Source organism: Cyprinus carpio, chromosome B3 (assembly GCF_018340385.1).
Source record: "Cyprinus carpio isolate SPL01 chromosome B3, ASM1834038v1, whole genome shotgun sequence".
Taxonomy (NCBI): Eukaryota; Metazoa; Chordata; class Actinopteri; order Cypriniformes; family Cyprinidae; genus Cyprinus; species Cyprinus carpio.
In genome coordinates, this window is record NC_056599.1 from 41,801,197 (window position 1) to 41,814,876 (window position 13,680).

The 13,680-nt window shown below is 38.8% G+C and overlaps 1 long non-coding RNA gene across 1 annotated transcript; it reads right to left on the minus strand.

Annotated features, from left to right (window-relative positions):
• Positions 1-306: 306 nt before the first annotated feature.
• LOC122136633 lies at positions 307-2,915 on the minus strand. The gene is made up of 4 exons (XR_006154278.1): positions 2,341-2,915; positions 2,090-2,260; positions 1,487-1,533; positions 307-1,256 (listed from the first exon to the last, which is right to left on the minus strand). It is a non-coding gene; the product is annotated as an uncharacterized LOC122136633 (long non-coding RNA).
• Positions 2,916-13,680: the final 10,765 nt, after the last annotated feature.

Sequence of the window (13,680 nt, forward strand, 5' to 3'; positions counted from 1 at the left end):
ACCCCTAAAGGGGGACACACCCCCTTCACAGCAGAACACAATTCTACAAAAGTTCTTAATCTTTCTTATAATACAAATGACTACTTTGAAATTGAGACCAATTTACCAATCGCACAGAGACCTTTAAAATGACACCAAACATGAAGGGGACGAAAAAACAGATTCACAAGATATAACATGACATATGGATATTCTTGCTTTCGGGGGAGAAGAGTGAGAGTCAGAGGCGGGGAGAGGAGAGGGAGGAAGGGGGTCGTAAATGAGCAAGGAGATAGGTGTTGGTTACTCTCCTTGAAGATCTCTTTTCCAGATCATTTTTTTTTTGTTTTATTGCATGGCAGCATGGTATCTGTTTTCTGTAAGTTCACGAGTTTTGGCTTGATGGGTTAATTTCATAAGGAAATAATTTGACTCCTTTCATAATCTAATCTAATCTAATATAAATGTAAGGGGGAAACAAGTACATGTAAGGCAGGGATAGGCCTGGAGGGCCACTATCCTGCAGAGTTTAGCTTCAGCCCTCATAAAAACTCACCTGCCTGTATCTATCTAGTAATCCCGAAAACACTGATTGCCTTGTTCAGGTGTGTTTAATTAGGGTTGGAGCTAAAACTCTGCAGGACAGTGGCCCTCCAGGACCGAAGTTGCCTATCCTTGATGTAAGGAATACATTTGGCAAACAAAGGGATTTTCTTCTAGAGTAATATAATCTAACACTGGCCAACCCCACACAGAAACAACGTGGATGATGCAGAATACACATTAAATCCGGCATAGAGAGGCTCTTTGAATGTTGTGTTGAATGTGTGTAAGTGTGTGAGTGTGTGTGTGTCAGAGACACTGTAGAAGGACAGATTGCCAGCCTTCCAGTCCAGATATACTCCTATTTTTGAAGAGGGGGGTGAAGGAACAGGCATGTTCATATTTCTGTTATTGTGCCAGGCACTGAACCTATCAACAGTACAGAAGAGACTCCAGGACTTTTCATTCCATCCAAATCTACAGTCATCTCTTCCTCCTTTCCTGTTGATTCCTTTATATGACACAGATATGTAAGCATATCCGCTCCAGTCGACCTCCCAGTAACAGTGTCCAGTCAGACTCTCTCTACACAAAAACCTGTTCACAGTCATCAAATCTGTCTGGATGATCCAGGTAGGACTGCTGTTCTTCCACACATGTGATCTTCCTGTTCTTCTCAGATAGAATGAGAAGACAGTTTGCTGTGTTTGGATCCAGTGTGAGATCACAGAACCCTGAATGCAAGAGCAGGGATTAAAGGGAGAGAACATTTAGAATAGTAAATGCAGTGATTTAAGTTAGTTTGGATGCAGTTGACTTAACACTTAACTTTAAAAAGGACCTCATTGGGTTACTACAGACTGGGACCTCACAACTTCAAATTTCCTTTTGAAGTCCCATAAACCTTTACAGAATTGGCCTATACCTTTACTTTAAAATTAATAATTTAATGGACTTGACCTACATTTTCGTAGTCCTGGTGTGATCCTGTAATGTCCTCCATGGTCAATACTAGAAAGACACACAATAGACAGTAAATGTTTTTTATTTAATTGCTTACAGAAACAGCTGAACTTCTAATCTTATTGTGACATTTCATATGTAGTTTTACAACTGAGTTAATAACTTTCAGAACCCATTATAACAAACTAACCCCAAGGTTTTTTTTTTTTTTATACAGCATGCTGGAATACTTGATTCTGATTGGCCAGTCGCAACATTCCAAATTCAGTTATTCCCCGATAATGACATCTTTAAAAACAATAATGCACGGTCAAGAAAGTGAGGACTGGCTAAAATATCTTACATTTACTCTCTTACTAAAAACAACAACTCATACCAATTCTCACAGAGATAGATGTACAAGTACACACACCCAGGACAGTATGTCAGTATTAGTGTTTTGTGTCATACTTGAGTTTGTTGAGTGTGTTTGTAGTAGTTTGTATCATTGAGTGTATGAGAGAGCAGCTAAGGTGCTGAGTGTTCTGGGTGATTGTAGCGCAGATAAACACACAGACACACACATACAGGACAGTATGTCAGTATTAGTGCTATGTGTTCATACTTGAGTATCTTCAGTGCATAGTCTGGATCATTTTTGATAAGAGCGCAGCTGAAATGCTGAGTGTTCTGGGGATTGTAGCTCAGGTCCAGCTCTCTCAGGTGTGACCGGTTTGAACTCAGAGCTGAAGCCAAATAACAACATCCCTCATGCTGTCACCATACAGCTGATAACCTACAAACACACACATCAACATGTTCCATACTAAATTTACGGAGTTTAATGTACTATGGATAGTATGTAGAGATCAATACCTCAGTATCTCTAGTTGACAGTTTGGGTTCTTGAGTGCATCAGAGATCAGCTTCACTCCTGAATCCTGGAGATCATTGTTATCACATCAAGCTCTCTCAGAGGAGACTTTGAGGATTGAAGACATGAAGCGATGATTTTTACAGGATTCATCATTGAGATTACAACCAGAAAGACTGTAATACAGGAAAGAGAGAAAGAACACTTGTATATAACAGATAGATTTGAATTCTATGGCTTTTCCGTATCGTGACATAATGAAATTTCATGTGGCTCTTAACAGATCTTTTTTTTTCTTAGCAGAAATCTTTTTGTACTTTTTGTCGATTAAATAAATGTGAAAGAGAAATTAACAAATCACAGATTCTTGATTTTATTGCATTTTACTAAACGTTGTTAGTTCTCTGGAATCGGGGTTGTATGTTGAGTTAAATTGCTGTAATGGGATGTGGTCACTTACCAAAGCATTACCAGGGTTTCTACAGATATGAACAAGTTAAATGTAAGACTTTTAAGATCTTTTTTTAATACCACCTTGTATGACATTTTAGACAAAACCAATGATGGAAATCACACATTGTTTTACATACGTATAATGTAATATTTCATTATATATATATATTAAAAAAAAAAATAAAAAAAAATATATATAAATATATATATATATATATTATTATATATATATATATATATATAGATATATATATATATATATATATATATATAGCTGTCAAAAATGCTATTTATTACAATATACAGCAAACTTTTCATATCAGCAGACAATATCCCATACAAAATATTCCCACAAAAGCACCTCATCACCGAGATTTCTGGTGGTGTAAAACAATTTATTCTGAAACAATATTTTATCTGCTATCAGCTTTTACATTTTTATATATATATATATATATATATATATATATATATATATATATATATATATATATATATATAAATAAAATTGTTTTAATATAGATGTTATATACCTTTATATAGGCCATTTTTAAAACACCTTATTAATAGATCATATTGCATGTCAAGTTTCTTACAGTTGATCAGTAGGTTCAATGTACACTAATGCTGTTACCAAAAAATGTAAATAATTTACATTGCACAAGTTACAGCTGCAATGAATAATGTTGTAAGATTAATGTATTAAAAACAAATTTGAAATAAGAAATGTTGGGGGGGGGGGGTACACTACGTTTAAACATACTAACCCCACCAGTAGGTGGCGGTAAGTCACTTGAGTCATTAAGTCACATTCAGCTGATTCGTTCAAAATGCTAAATTATTCAGTAACAAAAACACAGCTGCGTGTTGCTTGGAGATTGCACAATACTTCTGCTGTGATTCTTTGTTTGAAAACTATTTAGTTGGTGAAACAGAACAAACAGTCAATATTGTGTCTGAAATGTAAGTAGGCCTAACTTAATTACATGACCACTTAACTACTTGTTTATACCATCATGAGAATATTTGGCAATGCAGTTGTGAGATTATTCAGCAATAAGCGCCCTTGTCATGGTATGTTAAAAATAAAAAGTTACAGTTTGAATTTTTACCTCAGTATGTTTTCTTCTGTGAGTTTCTTTATATGTCCTGTTCAGCTCTTTAGCTCAATTCATCAGTGGTGGACGAAGTACACAAATCAAGTACTTGAGTAAAAGTACAGGTACATATAGTAAAATATTACTCCAGTAAAAGTCCTACTTCCTTTTTCAATTTTACTCAAGTGAAATTACAAAAGTACTTGATTTTTATTGTACTTAATTAAAAAAGTACCGATAGATTTATTTTGCAATTTTATATAGGCAACTTAATTTAATTTTATATAAGCACATATTTTTTATAATCCTACTTCTCAAAATACCTGGGGTTTTCCCCAAAATAGCCACTAAATGGAGTCAACAGATGACGAGTCATTGACGGGAGTGATGTAGTAATGTTCACTGTGAAGCTTACACTGTGATGTACCTGAAAGAAAACAGATTTGACCATCTGATTTTCACCAGTAAGAAAAAAAAGTGTTTTTTTAAAAGCTTGTTGTTTTGCAGAACGTCACAGTTATATATGACATTAGAATAAGGCCTGAAGTTAGGAAGAACATTTTAAGGAAAATGTAATTATATTTTCATATTGATTTTTTTTCTTTCTCAAACCTTGTCTGTGGTGTAAGAACACCCCTGGCCAAACGCCCCCAGTTGGCATCACTTCCCACTTTGATAATTACTGGTAGTTACTTCTGAACATTGCATCCTTTCTTTTTCTCCCAGATGTAATTATCTAGGTGGTTGAATAAAAATATTTGGACTTTATATCTAAAAATTACCTCAACATAGCACCAGCAAGCTTGTTAGCTAGACAGTTAGTAATAAACATTCACTATCTGTACTACTCTCGGCTAGTTAATCCAAACTATATAAAAAATTTATACTGTTAATAAACAATATAAAAACAGATGTCACATAGGGACTAAATGCAATCACCCTGTTACAATAATTAATCCTAAGATTCGACACTATTAACTTACTTTTAGCAGGCATCAGTCACACGCTCCCCTCACAGGATCTCCGGTTTCTTACTTGTGAATTCAGTTCACTAGAGAACTCGCACTAAATGGTTCATTTGAATCAGTGAGTGTGTTGACTCGAGAACTGTGCTGCAATCGGATCATTATAATTCATGAATGAATCGTTTTGGTGCGATTTGCGAAAAACCGATTTAAAAGTCGTCATCTCTGAAAAGAATCAGTTCGTGCCACTCCCTTGAATCAGACACCACTTCTGCATGTTGGAGCACATGATATCTTATAAGGAGTAACGATATGTTTTATGAAATGTAGTGAAGTAAAAAGTTCGATCTAATGTTTTGGATAGTGAAGATATAGTGAAGTAAAAGTAAAAGTTACTCAAAATAAAACTACTCTAGTAAAGTACAGATACTTGAAAAATGTACCTTAAGTACAGTAACGAAGTAAAAACTACTCCGTAACTGTCCACCACTGCAATTCATACACTCATTTGATTTGATTTCTCCATAAAAGTCTCTTACAAAGAGACAGGCAGTGCGATCTAAACAGTGTGAACCTTTATAACGTCACTAGGAAATACACTATCCATTATCAATCGCTCGTTTATGTTGAATGTAATAAAATCAGAAAGAATCATTCTCGCGTTTTCGATCTGCTTCACGGTTATTTTTGTGTCACTTACGTTTTAATCAGGCTATTTGTGGGGTTGGGTAAGGAAAATTCTCCAACCATTTTCAGTAAACTTGAATTAACGACTTTTTAACTAGCTAGGGAGGCTGGTTCAGCTAGCTGTAGCACGCAGTAACTACAGCAGGGGGGGAAAAGAAAAAATCTATCCGATGATTGTAAACAGTCACTATTTACAATCTAGATGTAAGCAAAATCTAATTGGCCAATATAATGCTGTGTTCCAGTACCAAACGCGAATAGAGCGTTCTGGCGCAAATGATTTCAATGTTAAGTCAATGTAAAGACACGGTTTACGCGCATCTTAGGAGGTCTCGCGGGCGCGAATGAGGCATTTAAGCGCAGTGCGGTAGACGCGAATTCGCCTCATTCGCACGTCCAATGTTTGCGCGAATGACCGCGAATTGAGCGTCTGGCCGTGATACGCGCGAATGGTGCTTTTGTGCATTATGAGTTTGACCGTGAATTCACTGGCCTGCCGCCCGTAACCAATCAGGAGCCTGCTCAGGAGTCAATTCGCGCCGCATTAACCAATCAGGAGCCTGCTCAGGAGTCACTCATTCAACATGGAGGAACGACTGATTGTCAGTGAGCAGTCAACCGGAGCTATATGACAAAATTTCTATAGAGACAGGAATAAAAAGGACCTATATAATATATATATATATAATATTCTATATATATATATATAATAATTGTAAACATATTAATAGATTAATTGATTAAAAAGGCCAAAGATGAAGATTTTACCCCAAACAATTATATTTTATTTTGAACCACTGAAGAGACATCAGAGAGCCAGCGGCAAATGTCAGAAGGTCTAGCGAGGTGAGGCTGCTCCTCCGGCGGATACATGATCACTGAGTTTCCCGCTGATCGTGTGGAGCTCATCTCCGAAACGGCGAAACACATTTCATAGACGCTGTCTTTATAAATAAACCGCATATTGGAGTTTTAAAAAACAACCTACATTCTCGCCTGAAAATACTTTTAAACACTACTTTACATGACATGATAACAGTAATATTTGAAAATTATTGCCGAATAAAAATGTGGTTGAAAATGCTGCGTCAACTCAGCTGCAGAAGCCCCCCCATGAACGCGCAATTCTGCTTGCTGTTGTGAAGTTAAATTCACACGCGCGAATGAAGCGAAGTGATCTCAAAATGTTCAAGCGGCTCAACTAGACCGCGGTAGACGCGAATTTTTAGCGCTATATTCGCGTTTGGTGTGAACACAACATTACCCTTCTAATTAAGTTTTACTATTACTGTGTTTTTCAGTAGTGACAATTTTTGGAGAGATGACACATTGCAAAACTTTCCTGAAAATACGATTGAGAATTACACTGCAGCAGTTTGTCCTTTTATATTATACAATTTGCAAACATAACAATTTTTTTTTTTTGGAAAAATACATTTTTTTCCAACTCTGACTTTGGACCCCATTCTTTAGAATGGCCCTGTATAAAGTTATATAAATGGATACATTACACAATATTATTTTATTCAAAAACTGGCTGCCAAATTATGATTTTTTTTTTTATTTTGCGTTGATCATTCTTACTTGCACTCTATTAGAGACACCTTTTACTGCTGCTGCTTTTCCTTTCCTTCCTCAAAGGTGTTTGTGTTACATCAAATTTTAGTAGGCCCCCCGATTACAATTACTTTTTATTGATTTATGGATTAATTAGTACTGGATTGCTTGCACAAAGTCGTTTTTACAAAGTTTACTCTCTAGAAACATGGTTTATCACTATTGCACATTGAATGATGCATACTCACAGAGCCGCTTCTACCAGTTGTTGACGCTGGTATGAGTCTTCTTCTTTTCCGTCCCTCCTGTGTTGTGTTACTGTATTGTTTCATCTAAGATCACAAACTCATCCAGTGGCTCCTCTGACATCTGAAGCAATGTAGGCTTTGCTGAACAGTGAGCAGCACAGAGAGTTTCTTCTCCTCTGAGTGTTTGTCTGATTTCACAAACTCCTCAATCTCTCTGTACAAGTGTCTGATCTTTCACTCATCCAGCAGACAGAGGAACAGCAGGGGGGGGGGGAGTGAGTGAGCGATGATTGACCTTTCAGCTGAGAAATCCTCAGAAGTATTCATGGGTTTTTATCTTCTCTTTAATATACTGTGTTGTTTTCTCTGATGTTTGTGTGAGGTGTCCCACCGTGTGTTGTCAGCAGATCCTGTAAGAGGTCTCTGATTGGATGACTCCAGTGAGATGCCCGTAGCAGAAATCGCAGGAAAAAGATCCAGGGACCCAGTCTCACTCTCAAGTGCTTTATCTACTGCACCTTTAAGCAAATTTTGTAGAGCAAAAAACATTATTGCCTTCATGGTAGTCGACACCTGGTATTCTTGTAAAAACTGCATAGAGAGCAGCGAGAAACTCCTGAAAGCTCAGATGAACAAAGCTGTAGACTTTCCTCTGATGAATCACAGATTCCTCCTTAAAGATCTCAGTGCAAATCCCAGAATACACTGAGGCGTCAGTGACGTCTATGCTGCTCTCAATCAGGTCCTCCTCATAGAACATCACATTGCCCTTCATCAGCTGTTTGAAAGCCACTTCAGCAAGTTTCATAATCACTTCTCTGTTGGACTGCAGGAGTTTCTCTGGATCTCTCTCTTCATACTTCTGCTTCCTCATGTTGATCTGAATCAGCAGGAAGTGGATGAACATTTCAGTCAGAGTTTGAGGGATTTCTGCACTCAGATCTTCTTCCAGGAGCTTCTGAAGCACAGTGGATGAGATCCAGGAGAAGACAGGGATGTGGCACATGATGTGGAGGCTTCTTACTATTTTGATGTGTGAGATGATTTCTGCTGGCTTGATGCTCATCACTGATTCTCTTCCTGAAATATTCCTCCTTCTGCGGCTCATTGAATCCCTGAATTTCTGTCAGACGATTGATGTATTTTGAGGGGATCTGATTGGCTGCTGCTGGTCTGGAGGTGATCCAGATGAGAGCAGAGGGAAGCAGCTCTCCTTTCATGAGCTTTGACATCAACACAGCCCACTGATGAAGTCTTAGTCACATCACAAACTTTCTGAGCGTCTGAAAACTTCAGTGTGATTCTGCTTTCATCCAGACCATCAAAGATGAACACAACTTTACACTCCTCATAAAATCTTTGAGTCCAGATCTTGAAGTTCAGGATGAAAGTCCAGCAGAAGTCTGTGAAGACTGTACTGATGATCTCGGATCAAGTTCAGCTCTCGAAATGGAAGCACAAACATGAAATCTACATCCTGATTGGCTTTTCCCTCGGCCCAGTCCAGAATGAACTTCTGCACAGAGACGGTTTTTCCGATTCCAGCGATGCCTTTAGTAAGAACAGTCTTGATCTGCTCTTTCTCCTCACATCCTGCTTCAGCTGAGCTTTAAAGATGTCATTGCAGTAGATTGGAGTGTCTTGTGAGTGTTGTGTTTCTGGCTGTGTTCTCCATCTGTAAAACCTCATGTTCTTCATTCACTCCTTCTCTCTCTCTCCCTCTATGATGTAGAGCTGCGTGTAGATCCTGTTCAGGAGGGTTTGAGTTTCGTGTAGGTTGATTCCCTCAAATAATCTCTCATACTTGTTCTTCATGCTGGTTTTGTACTGGTCTTTGACTCTCTGTAGTTGATCATCTGGTTGGTGGGAATCCTGCTGCAGGTCTCCAGTTTTATCATCTCTATCCACACAGCAGAAACAAGATCAACAACACAATCAATGAATGAGTTTGAACTGAAAGATCTTCTAGTAAAGTCATTCTCTGAACCAGCTGAGACACAATAAACAGCTTTAATACAGACCCACATTATATTAACACTAGAACTGACACAGGGTAAAATGTACCCATGACTACTTTTAAAATGTACTTAAAAGATTTAACAAAATACCAAAGTTTACTAAAATTGTGTTATTTAAAACATTGTCACTGTATTATGCCACTGTCTTCACAAAGTAATGTCTAGAGCCATGAAATTATTTTTAGTCATCAACTATGTTTTGTCCCGTTGTTTTATGTTAAGTAGTCAATAATGACTAATAATGAATCGGCACACTGCATCAGATGTGTTATGCAATGACAAATTCAAGTGCACAGTTTTCACCAAATTAATTTTTAATTTGTTTAGTTATATCATTTATCATTTGAATAAGAGAACAACACCGGTAGACTTGGGGTAATCATAAAAATTGTTTAATTCAATACATCATAGATAATACTTTTCAGGGAACAGGCAGACTAGAAACACATTATTGAACAATAAATTAACAAAAATGAACAATTATTTTAAAGTTTGAACATTTAGGAGTAGTCTATAATACATTTTGTAATAATTATTTATTTTTGGTTTTGCAATTTGTATTGTTTGCTACTGTGTTGCTATTTATTCTAGTCTGCCTGTTTCCTGAAAAAATATATATTTCTGATCTGGTGAATTATTATTTTTTGCTAACTATTGTCTATTTAGGGAATTTTAGTAATTTAAATAACATGTTCATCTTGGTAATACTTCAGTATAGGGACCAACAGGGACAAGAACATAGTTGATGACTAAAGTAATCATCTTATGACTCCAGACATTACTTTGTGAAAACAGTGGCATAATACAGTGTCATAATAGGTTTTTAAGCCATAGGAAAACAGTAGTCATGTGGATGGGTAAATTTAACCCGCTGGCAGTTTTAGGTGTCCAATGATCTCTGGTGGTTAAAGTATTAACATAGAAATTATTCTTGTGAGTATTTACATTCATCCGCAAGCGCACGTGAGCTCAGCTTTACAGAAACTCGCTGATCAGATCACAGAGACAGAACAACAACACCCAGACTCTGTTTTAATCATTTTTGGGGACTTTAATAAAGCCAATCTCTCCCGTGAACTGCCAAAATACAGACAGCATGTAACATGTCAGCGTGTAACATACTAGATCACTGTTACACCACAATAAAGGACGCATATCACTCTGTTCCACGAGCAGCTTTGGGGCACTCTGATCATTGCCTGGTTCAACTTATATAACCTACAGGCAAAAACTTAAATCTGCTAAACCTGTGGTAAGACTGTAAAGAGATGGACCAACGAAACAGAGTGGGCTTTTAAAAGCCTGTTTCGACTGCACTGATTGGAGTGTTTTTGAAGCTGCTACCACCGATCTGGACAAACTCACAGAGACCGTTACATCCTATATTAGTTTTTGTGAGGATATATGTATTCCTAACCAGGACTTATTTAACATTCAACAATGATAAGCCATGGTTTTACAGCAAACTCAGACATCTTCGTCAGGCCAAAGAGGATGCCTACAGAAATGGGGAGAGGGTCTTGTACAATCAGACCAGGAACACACTGAATAAAGAGATTAGATTGGCTAAAAGGACCTACGCTAAAAAGTTGGAAGATCAGTTCACTTCCAATAACTCAACTTCAGTTTGGAAAGGTCTGAGAGCCATCACAAACTACAAGACACCATCCGCCTGCACTGAGGCGAATCAACAACTTGCTAATGACCTGAATAAAACCCCCACACCCATTGTGACAATCTCTCTACACAACCGTTAACACCTCCTGCAATCCCCCTCCCCCCCTGCACTTCAAATCAGTGAGAATGATGTTCACCAGGTCTTCAGGAAGAACAAAAGAAGAAAAGCACCAGACCCAGATGGTGTTACACCAGCCTGTCTGAAAACTTGTGCTGACCAGCTGCCCCCCATCTTTTCACAGAACTTTAACAGATCTCTGGAGTTGTGTGAAGTACCTTCCTGCTTCAAACGCTCAACCATCATCCCCTACAGACCAGTGGCTCTAACGTCTGTCTTCATGAAGTCATTTGAAAAACTGGTTCTAGCTTATCTTAAGGACATCACTGGCCCCTTACTGGGCCCTCTGCAGTTTGCTTACTGAGCAAAACAGGTCCATGGATAATGCAGTAAACATAGGACTGCACTTCATCCTGCAACATCTGGACAAAACAGCAACTTATGTGAGGATCCTGTTTATGGACTTTAGTTCGGCTTTCAACACTATCATCCCAACAGCCCTCCAGACCAAACTGACCCAGCTCTCTGTTCCTAGCTCTATCTGTCAGTGGATCACCAGCTTTCTGACACAGGCAACAGCTAGTGAGACTAGGGAAATTCATTTCAAACAGCCGATCCACCAACACTGGTGCCCCTCAGGGATGTGTTTCTCTCTCCACTGCTCTTCTCCCTCCCCACACACAGGACCTCAAACCACCCACACCCACTGCTAAAACTCCCATCTTCTCCTTCTCTCCCCTCACTGAGGCAGAAGTATCAAAACTTCTCCTCTCCAGCCAACCACATGCCCTTTATACCCAATCCTCTCACACCTTCTCCAAGCAATCTCTCCTACACTCTTACCAGCACTCATACACATCATCAACACACATCTCTCCTCACAAGCACCTTCCCCACTGCATTCAAGCAGGCTTGGGTAACCCCACTGCTCATAAAACCTACATTAAACACTTCACTTACAGATATCTACATACCTGTCTCTCTCCTTCCATTCATAGCGAAAACCTCTTAAACGAGTTGTTTTCAACCAGGTATTATTGTTTTTCACAGAACAATAAACTAGACACTAACCAATCAGGTTTCAGGAGTGGCCATTCAAGTGAGACTGTGCTGCTGTCAGTCACGGATGCCTTGCGGATTGCAAAAAATCTGATTCCAAAATCATCATTTCTTATTCTGCTGGATCTATCTGTTGCTTTTGACACTGTCAATCATCAGGTCTTCCTGTTTGCACTCTCATCACTGGGCATCACAGCGATTCCACTTGTTTGAATCCTATCTCACCGGTAAGTCTTTCAGGGTGGCCTGGGGAGGGGAGGTATCCAAAGCACATCAACTGGTCACTGGGGTTCCTCAGGGATCAGTTCTTGGACCCCTCATCTTCTCCATATACTCTACATCACTGGGACCCATCATACAGGCACATGGCTTCTCCTACCATTGCTATGCTGATAACACACAGCTCTATCTTTCATTTCAACCAGATGATCCAACGGTAGCTGCACAGATCACAGGCTGCCTGGCGGATATCTCTGCATGGATGAAAGAACATCACCTACAGCTCAACCTGGCAAAGACTGTTCCTCTTGTCTTCCCTGCCACTCCAACTCTACAGCATGCCTTCACCAACCAGCAAGGTTTCTTCTACAATTACCCCATCAACTTCAGTCAGAAATCTTGGTGTAATATTTGAAGACCAGCTGACCTTCAAAGACCACATTGTAAAGACTGCTAGATCTTGCAGGTTTGCATTGCACACAACATCAGAAGGATCAGGCCCTTTCTAACAGAGCATGAAGCACAACTTCTTGTCCAGGCCCTTGTCATTTCTAGGCTGACCTACTCCAATCCTCTTCTGGTTGTACTTCCATCAAGCACAATCAAACCTCTAGAAATGATTCAGAATGCAGCGGCAAGAATGGTCTTCAGCGAGCCGAAAAGATTCCATGTTACACCTCTCTTTATCTCCTTGCACTGGCTACTGGTTGCGGCTCGCATCAAGTTCAAGACATTGATGCTTACATATAGAACAGCCACAAGTTCGGCAACTGCCTACTTCCACTCAGTACTACGTATCTACATCCCCTCAAGAAGTCTGAGATCCGCTAGTGAGTGACACCTCGTAGTACCTTCAAAGAGAGGCTCAAAATCACTGAGCACTGAGAACATTCTTGTTCACCATTCCTGGCTGGTGGAATGATCTTCCCACCCCTATCCTGAATGATTAATCCCACCCAACTTTAAATCAACATAAAAAAAATTCCCTCTTTTGATGCTACTTGACTTAATCCTAAATTTAAAAAAAAAAAAACTTTGTCTTTCTCTTTATTTATTCCTTCCTTTTCTAGCTTGTACTTATTTGAACAAATGCCTGAAACTTGGTATTACAAGCAGTTCCTGTGTCTGTTTGCCTCTTTAAGAAGAATCGCTTTTATGTATTCCCCAACTGTAAGGTTGTGTTTTGGCAATGAATTATCAATATTTTGGCAATGAATTATCAACTCACCTGGGGTTAAACGTCACTGATCCAGTACTGAACTGGGGGGGTGCTGGCAAAGATTTATCACTCCTCATAGACACAC